Source organism: Heteronotia binoei, chromosome 12, assembly GCF_032191835.1.
Source record: "Heteronotia binoei isolate CCM8104 ecotype False Entrance Well chromosome 12, APGP_CSIRO_Hbin_v1, whole genome shotgun sequence".
NCBI classification, from domain to species: domain Eukaryota; kingdom Metazoa; phylum Chordata; class Lepidosauria; order Squamata; family Gekkonidae; genus Heteronotia; species Heteronotia binoei.
In genome coordinates, this window is record NC_083234.1 from 59,757,540 (window position 1) to 59,775,894 (window position 18,355).

At 41.9% G+C, this 18,355-nt stretch overlaps 2 protein-coding genes across 2 annotated transcripts in view; one reads left to right on the top strand and one right to left on the bottom strand.

The window, feature by feature from the left end:
- ANGPTL2 (angiopoietin like 2) overlaps nucleotides 1–5,791 on the bottom strand; it is a 31,522-nt gene extending 25,731 nt beyond the window's left edge. Inside the window, exon 1 of the mRNA XM_060250676.1 lies at nucleotides 5,253–5,791. The gene's annotated coding sequence lies outside the window, so the exon portion shown is untranslated. The remainder of the gene's footprint in view (nucleotides 1–5,252) is intronic.
- RALGPS1 (Ral GEF with PH domain and SH3 binding motif 1) overlaps nucleotides 1–18,355 on the top strand; it is a 311,729-nt gene that overhangs the window by 160,707 nt on the left and 132,667 nt on the right. The gene's annotated exons all lie outside the window — the stretch shown is intronic.

Here is an 18,355-nt window from a genome sequence, read left to right on the forward strand (position 1 = left end):
GTTGCAGAGGGTAGCTGTGTCAGTCTGTTGCAACCAAAGCAAAATTACTGCAGTGGCTCCTTAAAGATTTGCTGTATGTATTGTGGCATAAGCCAGAGCCTGCTTCAACCAAGGTAGTGTAAGAGATGGTTATCTTATTAAGTTCAAGTTTTTTTCAAATTTCACCTTAGTCAGCCTTATTAAGTCAGGAAGGCTGTTTTAACTTTCTCAAGTGCTGTGTCAGTTTCCTCCCCTAATCTCAAGGGAAACAGAACAAAATAAAATTAGGGAAGTTCAGAAGAATGGGTATAGATCATGCTTTCATGTCCTTAGGATAAGCAGTATTAGGGGGGAGGGGAGTTAAGTTTTGTTTGCCTAAACAAGCAGTTGTTTGTTTGATCCTGGCAGTCATCAAAAGGCATGTGTCTTGCACTACCCAAGGATGAAGATGGGCACTGTCTTGGGTCCTAACCCTTGGTCCCATTTATACTGTACCAGTTTCCATTGTTGAGCACATTCCTCTTACGCTAGTCACTTCTGCTTTCTCAAGACTAGTGGGTTTGAGTGATCTTGAAAGTGCCCAGCACCAGAAGAACATGCTCCACAATGAAGCCCTGCCTTTAAAGGGACAAGGCACATTGCAAGCAAAGCTTATAATTCTTGCCTGTTCTTCATGACCCAAGTCAAGAGGCATGTTGGAAGTGGTGAGAGCAGAATTCATGCTTTCCTTGGCAACTGTCAGTTACTCCCTGTGAAGGTGTACCTCACACTTGTTTTAGGTTACATTCAGCAGGAATCCTTATAGCAATGTTGTCTTTGGCTTTGATACTGTTTAAGAAGCAAGTCTCAATATTAGGGGGGGAAAGTAGATTTTTTTAAAAAAGCTGTTAGAAGCTGTCTTTTGAGTAATGTTTACTTAAAATAGTTGATAGGGAAGGTAGCTTGAACTCTTAGGTCAATGCTGGTCCTAATTTCTTTCTCCAGGTCTTTTTAACAAGATGATCTTACTCTTTCCATAAATGTGATTGTGTGGTCAGAAATGCAAAACTGTGCCAGTGTAGGTAGCTTGCTCCTTAAGGGAGCCAGGGATGGAAATAAAGGGCCTGTCCTCTATGACAGTGACCACCCTTCTCTACAACCTTACACTCTCAACCCAGCCCTCAAAAGCTGCCATGAGGAAAGCCAGCCAGCCACAGAGAAGATGGAACAAAACCAGCACCATAGTAGCCGCCCAGGAAAAAAGCAAAACCAGCACCATAGCAGCCGCCCAAGAAAAGAGCAAAATCAGCACCATAGTAGCCACCCAGGAAAAGAGCAAAACCAGCACCATAGCAGCCACCCAAGAAAAGAGCAAAATCAGCACCATAGTAGCCACCCAGGAAAAGAGCAAAACCAGCACCATAGCAGCCGCCCAGGAAAAGAGCAAAACCAGCACCATAGCAGCCACCCAGGAAAAGAGCAAACCAGCCATAGTGGGATGGTAAACATTTTACTCCCCTTTCTCCAAAGCCAGCTTGTTTTACTCTAGGCCCCTTGGCAGTCTTGTTCTGTTGCTTGAGCTGCTGTACAGAATATAGAATCTGGGTTTTGGCTGTGTCAGACTCAGTTATGGCTCAAACTGGGTGCCCTTTGGGCCAATTGACATTTTCTAGGGAAGCTAGTGTCCATGGCATGCCACGTGTAGACTTTTAAAATGTGTCAACAGCCCCCAAGTCTCAGTCTGGGCGACCTCACCAATGTAATGTGGTTGAAATTAGGAAAGTATTACAACTCTGACTGGGTGGTCCATGCTAACCCAGTCTCAGACACTAAGCAGAGTTGGCCTTGGTTAGTACTTGGATCTGAGACCACCAAAGAAGTCCAGGGTTGCTATGCAGAGGCAGGCAATGGCAAACCACCTACGAACATCTCCTGCCTCGAAAACCATACAGAGCGACCATAAGTCAGCTGCGACTTGACAGCACTTTCCACCACCACATTACAACGTATCCTGAAGGGATGGAAGAGGTCAGTTTCCTAGTTTTTTCATTAAGCCGCTATTTTGTATATGTTTGAACAAAGGATGGGAAAGGGCTTTACAGTTCATTTTTGGTTTGTACAATAGTTACTCCAGCTTGACAATGGGGCTCCATTTGAAGGTTTTTCTCCAGAACAGCTCCCAGGCTGAATGGTGTACTAAGACCATTTGGAGCAATTTTCATAAGCAGCAGAGTTTAATACCCAACCAAATGAGAAGTCATGAAAGGCCTAGTGTTCAGCCATGTGGTATTTCTTTCTGGGGAAGAGGGGGGGAAAAGCAAATTTGGGTCTGTGCCCATATAGTAACATAACGGATTGTGATAGGCATTGGGGATATTCTTTCTCTAGGGGGTAAAAAGAGCCTCATAATCTACTGTATTTTCTGTTTTAAAATCCCCAGATTCCTCTGTAGTTTCACAAAGTAGCAGCAGCCCTAAACTCTCAAATGTTTATTTGTATGTATATTCAAATAGTGTATTGGTAGTACAGATTTATTTCCCTGCTTTCTCTTTAGAAATCATTATTTAAAGGAGATCTTTACATTTCTAGCTGTGTGAAATGATTTTACCAGGAATTTTGATCCAGGGTGGAATATAGAAAATTCTGGATTGGTAATTACAGTCTAAATTTATCAGAAGGGTTAATTGTGACAGAATGTGTTATTCTAAATATTCTAAATATTCTGAGGTTGCCATCCTCCCTTGTTTGATATTTACTTTTCTTCGAACCTCCAAATGAAACAGCCTCTGCATAACTTTTTGCTTGGCATTTTGCTTCAACAGTGGTTCCTAGATGTTGGATGAAGAACTACCACCAGGTAATGGAGTATTTTGGTTGTGTGTGCAGTATGCTAATAGAGCCCTGACGTTGATAGCTGAGAATAGCTTGATCTTGTCAGATCTTGGAAGCTAAGCAGGGTTGGCCCAGGCTAGTATTTGGATAGATGACCTCCAAGGAATACCAGGGGTGTGACACGGAGGCAGGCAATGGCAAACCTCCTCTGAAATGTCTCTTGCCTTAAAAACAGATGTAGCTCACCACCTAATGGGGCATAATGCTAAAATAGTTAGAACTTCTGGCTGCTAGACAGTCTTAGGATCTCCTGATTATGCTACACACAGTGCCATACATAATTATTGTTTTTTGTAGAAAAAGCCCAGCAGGAACTCATTTGCATATAACGCCACACACCCCTGTGGCCAAGCCATCTGGAACTGCGTTCCTGCTCAAAAAAAGGCCTAATTAGTAGTAGTTAGCACTTTGCTCAGTGCTGTGATCAGTGCAGACTAATACTTTCAGGGTGTTTGTCTTAATGATATGATACTGGAACCATAAAGATCAGTTGGCAGGTATCTTTGTACAATGTTGGAGCCCTTGTGTTATGGAATGGATTACAACTAAACAAGATTCCAATTTTTTAAAGTAAGAAGTCTCAGCCTTGAATTCATCCCCCTTTTGACCTAGAAGTTCTGTTTCTTAATTTATGGGAACAGCTGTGGTTACTTGGTGTTGAGAGAAATGTTCTTTGTACTTGTTCAGAATACTTTCTTTTTTACTATTATTTCTTTTTCGTGTACAGTTCAAAATGAATGCTAGGACTGAGATCCTGCAAGACTTGTTCCATTTACACCCTGACATTATCATTCCTACTACGTATAAGTTTAGTGTGAGATTTCTACAGTTTGCCAACTATAGAAATGCATTCATGGATTTATTATTCCTTATCAGATGTTATTTCATACTGGAAAGCGAATTAATGATAGCTATTAAGTAAATGGGGGGGGGGGGGATTGTGTAGAATTGGTTCTTGTCAAAAGACCAGTCAGTATTCTGTTTTGGTGACAGTATAGAGGTCTCAGAGCTGGGATAGCCCTGAATCCTTTCAAGGTAGAACTTTCTGTAGGGCATGTGGGGAGGGGGCAGGCAATCCCCTGGGAAATGACAGAACAATAGTAATGTTAAGCCTCAGAGATACAGATTTCTTAAGGTTGATATTGAGCACAGATAGGGACAATTTATTCAGAATATGCCTTAAATCAAAAGTGACCTATTACATATTTTAATATCAAAATCCTCCAAAACTAGTTATTCCACCTGCATACTTTTTTTCGCTATTGTAGTGAACTAATATGAAACCAGCAGAAGCAGTCCTGCTGTTTTGTTGCTCTTTAAACTACGTAGGTAAACGCAACCATTTTTCATTTGGTTGAGAGCCCTAATTTCTTTCTTGCTGAGGTGGAGGTGGGGTGGACGACCAATGGAATACTTTAAAAACAAAGATCCTGGATTCTTTGAGAATGTTTGTTTTGAAATGGTAACAGAATGCCCTTAGAGATTTCAGAGAATTGCCTATCCAGTGTCTTTGGCCTTTCTTCCTTAATATTGACTGTAAAAGAAGACAAGCCCATAATTGTCTCTACAACCTTTGCTTCTGGGTCAGGAAGAAATTTACTACACAGCATCTTTTTGTTGAACATGCTCCTAGGAAAGCTGAACCCAAATGCTATATTTGTTCTGACTCCCTTTTAAAGGTAGCCTCATTTCATCCTCTGTTAATCTAAGGCATGCTGAAAGGTGTATCTACACTTCTTACTTTCTGTTTCATGTGCTAAATGTCAAAATAAAAGTTTTGCAGCACTGTTTAATCTTATCATTCTTGCTTCATATTTCACACTTGGCATTTATTGTAAGTGCTGTTGCAAGAAATCTTCCAAAAATACTCTGGTTGATTTGGACTTCTTTAAAAAAAAATGCTTAAAATGTAAACACTGAAATGCTAGGAATTTAGAGGAACTTTCTGTATCTCTTAATCTGATCAATGTGTCAGGAAAGTAAAGACCAGCTTCCTGGGCTGTAATACAATAGTGCTTTCAAAGAAACAGTACAAAGAGTAGGGGTTTTGCTGTGAAGCCTTTTAGGGAGGAAAAGGCTTTTTGCCACATGTATGATGAGTGCTTTGATGGGTTTCATATGAAATTAAAGCCATAACTTTGACATTTTAGACAGAGTTAATAACCATGTATTTGAAGTAAAAATCAATAAAAACTATGCAGAACCCCTAGCAAATGAAAGTTTACATGCATTCATGTTAATCCTTCATTTATGGACTTACGGTTTGTCATAGAAATTGATAGTTTAGGGAAGAATTGATATCAAAACTAACATAAGGCTGGCTTTGTTTTCTAAAGCATAATAGCATTTTAAAAATTATTTCATGGCATTAAAAATAGTAATGACACCTTTAATATTCTTACCCTGTTTCCTTGGGACTTCTTTCTTCAAGCTTTAAAGTTGTTGTTTTTTTTAAAAAAAAAATCAAAGATTCAGTTGTTGGCTCACCCACAGAAATAGTGACATCACTGATTGCACCAAAATAAATAAATTCATCAGCAATTAAGGTTACCTAGATTTGTTTGCAGTAAAGGTTAATGCATTTAGTACAGTACTTTGAAGAATAAAATCATAAGGTTATTGCAGTCTGGTTAGTTCCTTATTGTTTACTCTCGTCCCTTTAACTTGATTGCTGAATCTTATTATCCGTTGGTCCACATACTATAGACCCTTAGGGACAATAGGCTGCAGCAGTGACTTGCTTTTCAGGAACTCCAGCTCTCCTGCATTTCAGTTGTAAAGCTCCGAATCCATCATTTCAAGCGAGGCTAAAACAGCCCTATTTGAACTTCAGCTCCTTTGTGGTGGATTTACATGCTGAAGGAGGGGGAAAAACAGATAATCAAGCATGCGGTATGCAGACAAGTTCTGGTTGGATAAGCTCTGCTTCCCCCTCCCACAAGAGCAAGGGATCCACCAGCAATAGACACGTTCAGGGCCTCCCCCTTAACCACAAACAGTAGAGGGCTGGCCAAAGCCAAACTTTTACCCAGTGATGTCACAGCTCTCGGCAGTCCAGAGCAATCTGGTGTGTGGGAGTCTGACTCGCTGGACTTTGTCAAGTAGCAACAGAGACGCTGAAAATTTTCCAATTTGCTTAAGAAGATAGCAGTACTTTCTTCAGTTTTTAATCAGTTCTGTTAAAGGCAGGGTACAATTTTCTGCTTGAGTTTTATGTTCTCTCTCTTTTTTTAACCCACTTTCCCCCTGACTATGTGAGTGTGTTTTTAACTGATGGTTAAGTTTGAATTAACTGAATTATCATTTGTTATGATGTGTAGTGCTTGCATTATAATCTTGAATTTACCTATTAAGCACTTGCTTTTTTCATCATTCTCTCTTTCTCACACACGCTCAGTTTGCTGCTTCCCCCTCTCCTTGCTTTTGAGGCATAACCTTGATTGGCTTAGATGTGCATCATGCTTACTGTGCAAAGTGTCTTGAGTTTCATTATCAGTTGCAATGCAGCAGCCTCTCTTTCTTTTCTCTCTTTGAAATTTTGACATTAGGAACTACAACTTTCAAAAAACAGTGGGGGAACATTTTAACCTTATAGGACATTCAGTTGCTGACCTAAAAGTAGCAGTTCTCTAACAAAGGAATTTCAAAGGGAGTTTAGAAAGAGAGGCTGCTGAATTGCAACTGATAATGAAGCTCAAGACCAGGGATGGCCAAACTGCAGCTCAGGAGCCACTTGTGGCTCTTTCACACATATTGTGTGGCTCTCAAAGCCCCCACCGCCCCATCAGCCAGCTTGGAGAAGGCATTTCTCTTTAAATCACTTTACCAAGCCAGCCAGCAGCTTGGAGAATGCATTTCAAGTTAAAGTTGCTTTCTTTCCACCTTTCTCTCTCTCCCACATCTATCTTCCTTCCTTCCGACTTGTGGCTCTCAAACACATGATGTTCATCTGATGTTCCTGCCAATTACCACCCAGTCTTGAACTTAGAATTTCTGGGTAAGGTGATTGAGAGAGTGGTAGCTGAGCAGCTCCTGGGTTTCCTGGATGACACATTGGTGTTAGACCCATTTCAGTCTGGATTCTGCCCTGGCCATAGGATGGAGACTTTGCTGGTCGCTCTGACAGACTATCTCTGTAAACAGCTGGATTGAGGTGCATTGGCACTGCTATTGTTGCTTGTCCTCACAGTGGCATTTAACACAGTAGATTATGATATTTTGACTCACTGCCTCACCCAATGTAGAGGTTCATGGGGTGACCCTTTGGTAGCTCTCATTTCTCCTTGGTTGGGGACAGAGGGTGGCACTGGCCAAAGATGTCCTCTAGGAAACACTGTGTGGGGTCCCTCAGGTGGCACTCCATTCCCCAATGTTACTCAACTTCTATTTATACCCCCTTTCCCAGCTGGCAAGGAGTTTTGGGCTTGGGTGTAATTAATATTCTGATAACACCCAACTGCATCTGTTATGTTTTGCAGCTCTCAAAATATTGGATATGGGATTTATATCCTGCCCTATACTCAGAGTCTCAGAGTGGTCACAATCTCCTTTACCTCCCTCCCCCCGAACAGGCATGTGGCCAGTTACTGCCCCTCAAAACCTGGCTGAGGCTCTGGAGGCCACGGTGGGATAGTTAAAAACAGCGGGCAGAGACTGGATCAATCAAAGACAGGAGTTCTGTGGCAGGGGGGACTTCAGGCTTCTTGACACGGCACCATTGGCACCAGCACTGTCCTTCAAGAGTCTGGGCATGACCTTGGATCCCTCCTTATCAATAGCGGCCCAAGTAACACACATTGCCAAGCTAGTGTTTTTTCATCTCTGCCAAGCTCGGCCACTGGCTCCTTTCTGACCTAGCTGTGGTAATCCATGCAATGGTCACCTCCAGACTGGACTATTGTTCTGTGCTGGCCTACCTGGAAACTCCAGCTGGACCATAATACAGTGGTGCAGGTCCTGATGGAAATGTCATGGACAGCATATATTCAACCATTGGCTCCCAGTGGAATACCAAGTCAGGTTCAAGGTCATGGACAGTCTGGGACCAATGTATCTGTGGGACTGTCTCCTCTAGTATGTCACCAGGAGAGCCTTGTGCTCTACTGATAACATCTTGCTTCTGATCCCTGGTCCTAGAGAGGTCTGGCTGTCCTCGACCAGGGCCTTTTGGTCCTGGCCCCAACCTGGTGGAACTCTCTGCCAAATGACACTAGAGGTTTTATACAGTTCTGCAGGGCCTGTAAGGCAGAGATGTTCTTCCAGGCTTTTGGTTGAGGGCAGCAGTGGTTTTTATTAATAATAATAATAATAATAATAATAAATTTTTATTTATATTCCGCTCTCCCCGCCAAGGCAGGCTCAGAGCGGCTCACAAGACATGGCACACAGCATGATTACAATAAAATACAGCTAAAACACGATCAAACCACAAATACACAAATTAAGTTAAATAAATAAATTAAAACCAGTATAAATTGAAGGTGCTACAGTTCAATACATATATATAAAGATGGCTAGATGTCATTATCAGGATTCCACCTTAAAAGCAAGTTGGAAGAGGGCAGTTTTACAAGTCCTGCGGAACTGATTGAGGTCCCGCAGGGCTCACACCTCCTCTGGCAGCTGATTCCACCATTGGGGAGCCATTATCGAGAAGGCCTGCTCCCTTGTTGTTTTTAGCTTGGCCTCCCTTGGTCCAGGGATTTTTAGAAGATTTGGGGAACTAGATCTCAGTGCTCTCTGGGGAACATATGGAGAGAGTCGGTCCCTAAGGTAGGCAGGTCCTCGGCCATATACGGCTTTAAAGGTAATGACCAGCACCTTGTAACGAACTTGGTACACAATTGGCAGCCAGTGCAGTTCCCGCAGCCTAGCCCGTACATGTTCCCACCGAGGTAGTCCCACTAACAGCCTGGCTGCCGCATTCTGCACTAGCTGCAGTTTCCGAGTTCAGTACAGGGGCAGCCCCATGTAGAGGGCATTACAGTAGTCCAGCCTCGAGGTGACCGTTGCATGGATCACTGTTGCCAGGTCGCTACGTTCCAGGAAGGGGGCTAACTGCCCCCTTTATTGGCTGGCACCCTCCTTTTTCTACCCCCTGTTCACTCTGTTTTAAGCTCTCCCCTCCCACAGAAGACAGCCTGGTGGTCCTGAATGGGAATGGGAAACTCATGGGATGCCATCTGGAATTTCCCCCCCCAACTTCTAATTTTGGTTTATAATTCTTATTCATAATTCCTCATAATGGATTTTAAAGTTGTACGTTGTTGTTATGGCATTATGTCATTGTACATCGCCCAGAGCCCCAGAGTAAGCTAGGATAGGGTGAATAAATAAATAAATTAAATAATAATGCAATTCTATCTGAATCTGAAGTGAGCAGTGACTCATGGCAGCTCTCATACGCTGTCACAAATTTTGTTTGTTTTAAGATACTACTTGATTCTTGCTCTTTTCTACTGAGGAAAGTGGTGCAAACTGTGGACAAGACTTTCAGGAACTGACATCTTCCCATCCACATGGCATTCAGGGGAATTTTGCAGTCTTTCTAAAGACTTCAACTGGAGAGCCACTTTGATGTAGTGTTAAGTGTGTGGACTCTTATCTGGGAGAACCGGGTTTGATTTCCCCACTCCTCCACATGTACCTGTTGATGTGACCTTGAGTCAGTTACAAGTTCCTGCAGAGCTATTCCTCTCAAGAGCAGTTTCTGTTAGAGCTCTCACAGCTCTACCTACCTCACAAGGTGTCTGTTGTGGGGAGGGGAAGGGAAAGGAGATTGTAAGCTTCTCTGAGATTCCTTCGGGTAGTGAGGGGCAGGATATAAATCCAATCTCTTCTCTTTTTCTTCATCAAAAGAGAGTTCAGGAATGATAGTATCAAAGCAGGGAGAGGGAGCGTAGAAAGTAGTGTATTTGGGGACAGCATTATATGGGTGCTGCAAAAACAAAAAACAAAACCCACACTCCAGTTTAGATGCCAAATCAAAGGAAAACCTTTACCTGCAAACAACCTACAAAACTTACGTTATATAAGTAAGACATGATGATATCACAGCCTTTGATTTATGGTTGGAATGGAATGTTAAATCATTTCCTGCCTGTGCCCTCCCCATCTCTCTCCTCAGCCAGTTTTCCCCTAGCAGGGTTTACTTCCAGTCAAAGTGCTTAGCTGGTAGCTGATGGGCTTTAGGAGTTTAGCACCTTCCTTCAGTTTCTTTTGTTTACAAAACTGCCTTCAGCTTCACTATCTGTCTGTTCAGCAGCAGCCCATTCTCTATAACACAGATTCAGTCATTAGCTAACAAGCAAACTATAAAGGACGTGCGCTCCTCACTTATACCTTCCCTAAATCCAGCAGAAGTTATTTCTCTGTATGACACTTTAATTTCAACTTATATTTCATTTTTACAGCCAGCTTCCCCTCCAGACCCCAAACCTAAATTCAAACATAATCCATGGTATAATAGAGAGTGCTTGGATCTGAAGTCCGCTCTTCGCTCTATTTACCGTCACTTTTTGAGCCAAAGGGAACCTGCATACCTGAAAGAATACTTTATAGTTAAACAGCAGCTTTTGGACTTAATTAAGGCCAAAAGAATTCCAGCATGCAATGACCCAGTGGGAAACATTAATCAGGGCAGTTAGGTCTAATGACAGTGGGAAATTCTGGACCATATCTCTGGTGTATCTTTTAAGACCATCAATCCCATTGCAAACTTGGTTCTCTATTTTTTAAACCTCCTCAAGGAAGAAGATGCCTGTTTTTCCAGCCCTATAGAACCCAGCATTTCCACGGCGACTGAGTAGACTTCCAGAGGACATTATTTTGATAAAACAGCTCAAACGTTAAAAAACAATGGCCCCTGATGCAGTTTCTCCAGAATTATTACAGTCTCTCCAAGAGTGGTGGGCTCCCTCATTGACCGCCCTGTTTACTATGATAAATAACCCTGGAATTATGCCCAAGTCATGGACTAATGTAATCATTGTCCCCATCTTTAAAAAGGGTGATCCTTCCTTACCTGAGAATTACAGACCAATTAGTCTTTTATCAGTAGTTGGGAAGCTTTATGTTGAATTTCTTCTCACCAAACTAGAAAGATGGATGGGTGACCATTATATACTAGGCCCAGAACAATTGGGGTTTCGCAGTGGTAAATCACTGTATAGTACTATCACATTTAGTTGCCAAATACAGTAGGAAACCTGGTAATAAGCTCTTCGCTGCCATCTTATCTATAACACAGGTTTGCAACTGTGACATTTATTTAAACCCCTACCTATCTCTTTGAAAGAATGAAGTGTTAAATAAAGTTGCACTGTGATTACTGACTGCCTTTTTATTTTTATTTTAAATCTTCATTCTGAACAACATATGATAACGCAGAGTAATGCAGAGTTTCTTAAATCTTGTTACAAGATTCATTTAGTTTACACCTATAGTCATTAAACTCTTTTATCACTGCAGTTATGATTCGTTGGGTGTTGCATACACAGGTTTGCTTTATAAGCTTGACCATTAGGAATGTGGGGAACAAGCTATGTCTGGCTGTGACCTAACTTAAAGTCAACAGGCTTTTACTGAATGTTTGAATGTGTGCTAGTGACAGCCTTGCCTGCTCCTTTGTCTTACAGGTTCTGGGACCAGTTTCAAATTCTTAAATGATTTTCACACCTTGTGTGTCGACATTAATCTTAAGCATGAAACTATGTTAGCAAAGTTTTCTAAATGTACATTTGTCATATTTTTAAAAAAATGCAGCTTCTGGAATATGTCTTTTTATCTGTCTCTTTGAAAGCCATCTGGTGAGGCTAAGGAAAAAGGCTCTGATAGGAAAAGCACAAAACTTTTTTATTTCACTTTTGCTTGTTCAGTCGCACAGTTGAGTCCGACTCTTTGCGACCCCATGGACAAAGTCATACCAGGCCCTCCTGTCTTCTACCATCCTCCGAAGTCTGCTCAAATTCGTGTTAGTTACATCAGTAACGCTGTCCAGCCATCTCATCTTTTGCCGTCCCCTTCTTTTGCATTCTGTCTTTTCCAACATCAGGATCTTCTCCAGTGAGTGCTCCTTTCTCATTTGGTTGCCAAAGTATTCGAGCTTCAGCTTCAGCATCTGACCTTCTAGGGAACAGTCAGGGTTGATTTCCCTTAGGACTGACTGATTTGGTCTTCTTGCAGTCCAAGGGACCCTCAAGAGTCTTCTCCAGCACCACAATTCAAAAGCATCTATTCTTCTGCACTTGGCTTTCCTCATTTCACTATTTAAGTGTTATTGAGTATCCAGGCAGCTTACCTAGAAAGGTGATCAGATTCCTGATTAGAGTACACAGTAGCAGTACATATTCTGGTTTATGTTTTGCTCAGTACTGTGAGATTTGTTGGCTCTTGTAACTCAAGAACTTGCCAGAGTTGGACAAGAATCTGCTGGCAGAAGGCAATTTGCCTTTATGCTACTGACTTTTGTTTGAATTGCTATACCTTTACCAACATATGTAACAATTTCCCTGACAGTTTTCAATATTTGTGTTAAACTTACTACTGTAAAACTTGCAGAAGTAGATCAAGAAGCAGCGTGGTAAATGTGGCCTGAGTGTCTTAATCCCTTGTGCAACTGTTCCACGTTCCAAACATTTGTACACACCATCCACATTCTTAATATGCTGGTTTGATTGTATGGATTGGCAATATGCTTGGAATCCGAAAAATTCACCTAAGAAACAGCCTTGGTTGTACCTGGCCAAGGTATTCAGATTATTTATTATTATGGTACATAACGAATAAAAACAATTTAAGAAGCCAATCCATTCAAATCTGATGTACAAAGTACTCATTTAGGCATGGTTGGTATTTTCAACCAGGAAAAACAGCTCAGTAAGGGGATACAATTGACCATTCCAGCTTTCAGGAAATCATCAGTGTATCTAATTCTCAACATTGTCCCATCTATGGATACGTAAGTCCAGAGACTGGAGAAGGAGGAGGAGATTGGATTTATATTCTGCCCTTCACTCGGAGTCTCAGAACGGTTTACCATCTCCCTCCCTTCCTCTCTCCGCAATGAATATCCTGAGAGGCAGGTGGGGCTGAGAGAGCTCTGAGAGAACTGCTCTTGAGAGAACAGCTCTGAGAGAATTTGTGACTTATCCAAGGACACACCAGCAGCTACATGTGGGGACAGAATGCCAAATCGTATTGCTAGCCTACAAAATGTGTATGTGTGATCAGACTTTAATAATATTGTGAAGCTGGCAGCTTATTTAACATCTTCATAAATAAATGGATTCAGAAGGATGTTTACCCTGGCAAAGTGCCTGGCTCTCCCTTCTGCAATATTGGAAAGGAGATATAACAGAACTCTGTAAATGCTCTGCTCCTATCCATTAAGAGAAGTTGAAACCTTAGAGCACATTTTTTTAGCTGCCCACAATACAAGGAAGCACCTGACAAGATTATTACTCCATTGTTAAACAAAATCTCTCGTCTCACTGAAAAAATTAGATGATGATCTTCTGTATGAAAAGAATGCCCAGATTACTCATCAAGTAGCTAGATTTTGTTTAGTGACATTTAAGTTTCAGAAATTGTGCCGTGATTAGATTTTAATTTTTAAAATTGTTTTCTTTGGTTTGTTATATGATTTGAATTTTTAAGTGTAAATGTGTTAATTAATTGATCAAAGTACTGTAATAAAGAACAAATGGATGACTCCATATGGATCCCTCGTGATGGTCACAATGGCACAATGGATCTCTTCATGGAATGTTTTTGCTGTAGAGTCCAAAATGATATGATCAACAAGCCCAGTGGCATACAACAGAATCTCAGCCATGCGGAAAGAAAGGTCTTAGAGAGTCTCAGGAATAATCCAGATATTATAATTAAATTACTATTAAAGAATCATCCAGGAGACTCAAAGAAAGTTACAAATACTACTTTTACAAACAGCTGTGCTCAGATCCCACACAGGAATACAAAAAAAACCTAAACAAGATCATAATGGAATTAGCCCTACATACAGAAAAAAAAAATCCTTTCAGACACGCGACAGGCACCTCAGCCAGGTACCTTTAACCTTTTACTGAAATACATAAGCCTGTCTTGGCTCACAGTGCAGGTATCTGGACACATGGACGCTATTCTAAGACCTATGCCATTAATAGTTATGTGTGCAACACCACAGATTTCCTGAGGAAAATACAACCTTTGAGTAGCCTTCCAGAGAAAACTGTTTTGATCACCATGGATGTGGAATTTCTGTACACCAACATTGCACACAAAGATGGATTACAAGCCATAAGAAACATAATTTCTGACACTTGTCACCATAAGAACATAAGAGAAGCCATGTTGGATCAGGCCAGTGGCCCATATGCTACTTATAGTCCAACACTCTGTGTCACACAGTGGCCAAATATATATATATATATATATATAGCCACCACCACCTCCTGTGGCAGTGAATTCCACATGTTAATCACCCTTTGGGTGAAGAAGTACTTCCTTTTATCTGTTTTAACCTGATTGCTCAGCAGTTTCATTGAATGCCCACGAGTTCTTGTATTGTGAGAAAGGAAGAAAAGTACTTCTTTCTCTACTTTCTCCATCCCATGCATTATCTTGTAAACCTCTATCATGTCACCCGCAGGCGACGTTTCTCCAAGCTAAAGAGCCCCAGCGTTTTAACCTTTCTTCATAGGGAAAGTGTTCCTACCCTTCAATCATTCTGGTTGCCCTTTTCTGGACTTTTCCCAGTGCTATAATATCCTTTTTGAGGTGCGGTGACCAGAATTGCACACAGTATTCCAAATGAGACCGCACCATCAATTTATACAGGGGCATTATGATACTGGCTGATATGTTGTCAATTCCCTTCCTAATAATTCCCAGCATGGTGTTGGCCTTTTTTATTGCAATCGCACATTATCTTGACATTTTCAGTGAGTTATCTACCATGACCCCAAGATCTCTCTTTTGGTCAGTCTCTGCCAGTTCACACCCCATCAACTTGTATTTGTAGCTGGGATTCTTGGCCCCAATGTGCATTACTTTGCACTTGGCCACATTGAACGTCATCTGCCACACTGATGCCCACTCACCCAGCCTCAACAGATCCCTTTGGAGTTCCTCACAATCCTCTCTTGTTCTCACTACCCTGAACAATTTAGTGTCATCTGCAAACTTGGCCACTTCACTGCTCACTCCCAACTCTAAATCATTTATGAACAAGTTAAAGAGCATGGGACCCAGTACCGAGCCCTGTGGCACCCCACTGCTTACCATCCTCCACTGCAAAGACAGCCTATTTATACTCACTCTCTACTTCCTATTAATTAGCCAGTTTTTGATCCACAAGAGGACCTGTCCTTTTACTCCATGACTATCGAGCTTTCTAAGGAGCCTTTGATGAGGAACTTTATCAAAAGCTTTCTGGAAGTCAAGATAAACAACATCTATTGGGTCTCCTTTGTCCACATGTTCGTTCACCCCCTCAAAGAAATGTAACAGGTTAGTGAGGCAAGATTTTCCCTTACAGAACCCATGCTGAGTCTTCCTCAATAACCCGTGTTCATCAATGTGCCTACTCATTCTGTCCTTGATAATGGTTTCTACCAACTTTCTCGGTATTGAAGTCAGACTGACTGGCCTGTAATTTTCCGGATCTCCTCTAGAACCCTTTTTAAAGATGGGGGTGACATTTGCTACCTTCCAGTCCTCAGGAACGGAGGCAGATTTCAATGAAAGATTACATATTTTTGTCAAGAGATCCACAAGTTCAACTTTTGAGTTCTTTCAGAACTGTTGGATGTATGCCATCTGGACCTGGTGACTTATTAGTTTTTAATTCGTCTATCAATTGTAGGACCTCCTCTCTTGTCACCTCAATCTGACTCAGGTCTTTCAACACCACTTCCAAAATTAGTGGTTCTAGAGTGGGCAAACACTTCTCGTCTTCCACAGTGGAGACGGAGGCAAAAAATATATTCAGCTTCTCAGCCATTTCCCTATTCTCCTTCAGTAATCCTTTTACCCCTTGGTCATCCAAGGGCCCCACTGCCTCCCTGGCTGGTTGTTTCTTCTAATATATTTGAAGAAATTTTTATTGTTGGTCTTTATGTTTTTTGCAATATGATCCTCATAGTTCCTTTTTGCCTGCCTGATCACAGTCTTGCATTTGATTTGCCACAGCCTGTGTTCCCTTTTATTAATCTCACTTGGACTAGCTTTCCACCGCTTAAAGGAGTCCTTCTTACCTTTTACAGCTTCCATTACTTTGTCCATTAACCATGCAGGCCTTTTCTTATACCTGTTTGTGCCTTTCCTAACTTGTGGTATATATTTTATCTGAGCTTTTAGGATTGTAGTTTTAAATAGCCTCCAAGCTTCCCCAAGGGTTTTGACTGTATTTACCCTTCTTTTCAGTTTTCTCTTCACATGTCTCCTCATCCCAGAGAATTTACCTCTTTTAAAGTTAAACGTGGTTTTGCCGGTCTTTTGGGGCAACTCTCTATTTATCCAAACGATGAAATCAATAACGTTATGGTCACTGCTCCAAAGCGGTGCGATCACTTTTACATCTCTCACCAAGTCTTGGGCATTACTTAGGACCAAATACAGGATCGCCCCACCCCTGGTAGGTTCTGAGACCATCTGCTCCATAGCACTATCATTGAGAGCATCAAGAAACTCAATCTCTTTCTCTTGACCAGAACACATATTGACCCAATCAATCTGCAGGTAGTTAAAATCACCTATTACGACACAGTTTTTACGTTTAGCCGCTATCTTTAATCCTTCCATCATATTATAATCATCCTCTATCTTTTGATTTGGTGGGCGATAACACACTCCCATAGTTAAATTTCCTTTTGGGCCCTCTATTTCAACCCAAAGCATTTCTAGAAGGGAATCTAATTCTCTTACCTCAGTCTTCCTGGACCGTATACCTTCTCTGACATACAGAGCCACCCCACCTCCAACCCTCCCCTCCCTATCCTTCCAATATAAGTTATATCCAGGAATCACCGTGTCCCACTGATTCTCCTCATTCCACCAAGTTTCTGAAATTCCCACAATGTCTATGTTTTCTCCCAACACCAAACATTCCAACTCACCAATTTTACTTCGAACACTTCTTGTATTTGCATACAAACATCTATAATTTCCCAGGCAAGCTAGGCCCGCCACCTTTCTCCTGCCACCTCGAGACTTTGGCAGACAGTTCATACTGTTTGTCACCATCTCAGTGGATAACTGATCCATTACCTGGTAGAAAAGTAACAGCTAACCCTTCATTTCTTGGAGATGAGTCCTCCCGAACCAGAGACATTTCATCTCCTGTCAGCTTTCCCCCAAGATTTAGTTTAAAAACTGCTCTGCTACCTTTTTTATTTTAAGCGCTAGCAGCCTGGTTCCATCTGGGGACAAGTGGAGACCGTCTTTCTTGTACAGCTCCCACTTGTTCCAGAAAGCAAACTCAGGAATTCTCAGCAACTTCCCCAGCTGTCTCAGCTTATCTCAGAGTTGCTCTGCTCTCTCTCAGACCTCTCTGAAGTCTCAAACTCTGCCATTTTGTTCTCACTCATAACTACTTCAGATTTGGCCACAACTTCTACCTTCAGATTAATGGTATAGTACAAGTGGTTCACAGGGACCCAATATGGGCCTACAAGTATATTTGGTATATTTGGTAGGATGGTGGAATAGTGCAAAAGCTGGGAGAAGTGGGTAAAAGCAGCAATTTTAAATTGAGACAACAGAAAGAGGTGCAGGGGAAGTGTGCTGGCTTAGGGGGAGCCTGGTAGGAAATGGCAAGATTGAGGGAGTGGAAAGTGGAGAATGACAGATAAGGGGGAAAGGACAAAAAGAGAGCAGATTGATTTAGGTGGAGGAGGGGGAGGAATGAAGGAACCAATTCCCCTCATAGGAACTGCTTCCCCCCCCCCTCCCTTATATCAACCACTGCTGGAGACCCCTGGCACTTCATGAGTGGCCCAGTCTTGTGACATTTCCCCCCTGTGCTCCTAGCATAACTCCTGCTCCCAAGCATGGTTTTTTTGTGGGTCCCCCAAGCTCCCTCCTCAGACTGAGAGGTTTAACCCCTGGAGTCTCTAAGTAAGAGGAGCGGTTAGTACAGAATGTGAAACAGTTATGCCTGAGACTCTGGAGAGCAGCTGCCAGTCTGAGTAGGCAATACTGATGGTGATGGACCACAGGTCTGAGCCAGTGTTAGATGAAAAGGAAATGGTGGAGGTACTTTGAAGTCAGTTTCATACAAAGAAGGACATATGCAAGGGGAAATAGAAATCAGAGGCTGCAGTTCTGCACTTTTCAGGGTGGTAGCTTTACTGTATAAAATGGGAGCTACATCTAAGGAGGCACAGAAGTAACAACATAACATCAGTGATGCCGCACAGCAACACACTGGTATTTTGGGAAAAACTCTATTGTTACCATAGAGTTTTGCCCAAAATACCAGGGTGTTACTGCGTGCCATCGCCAA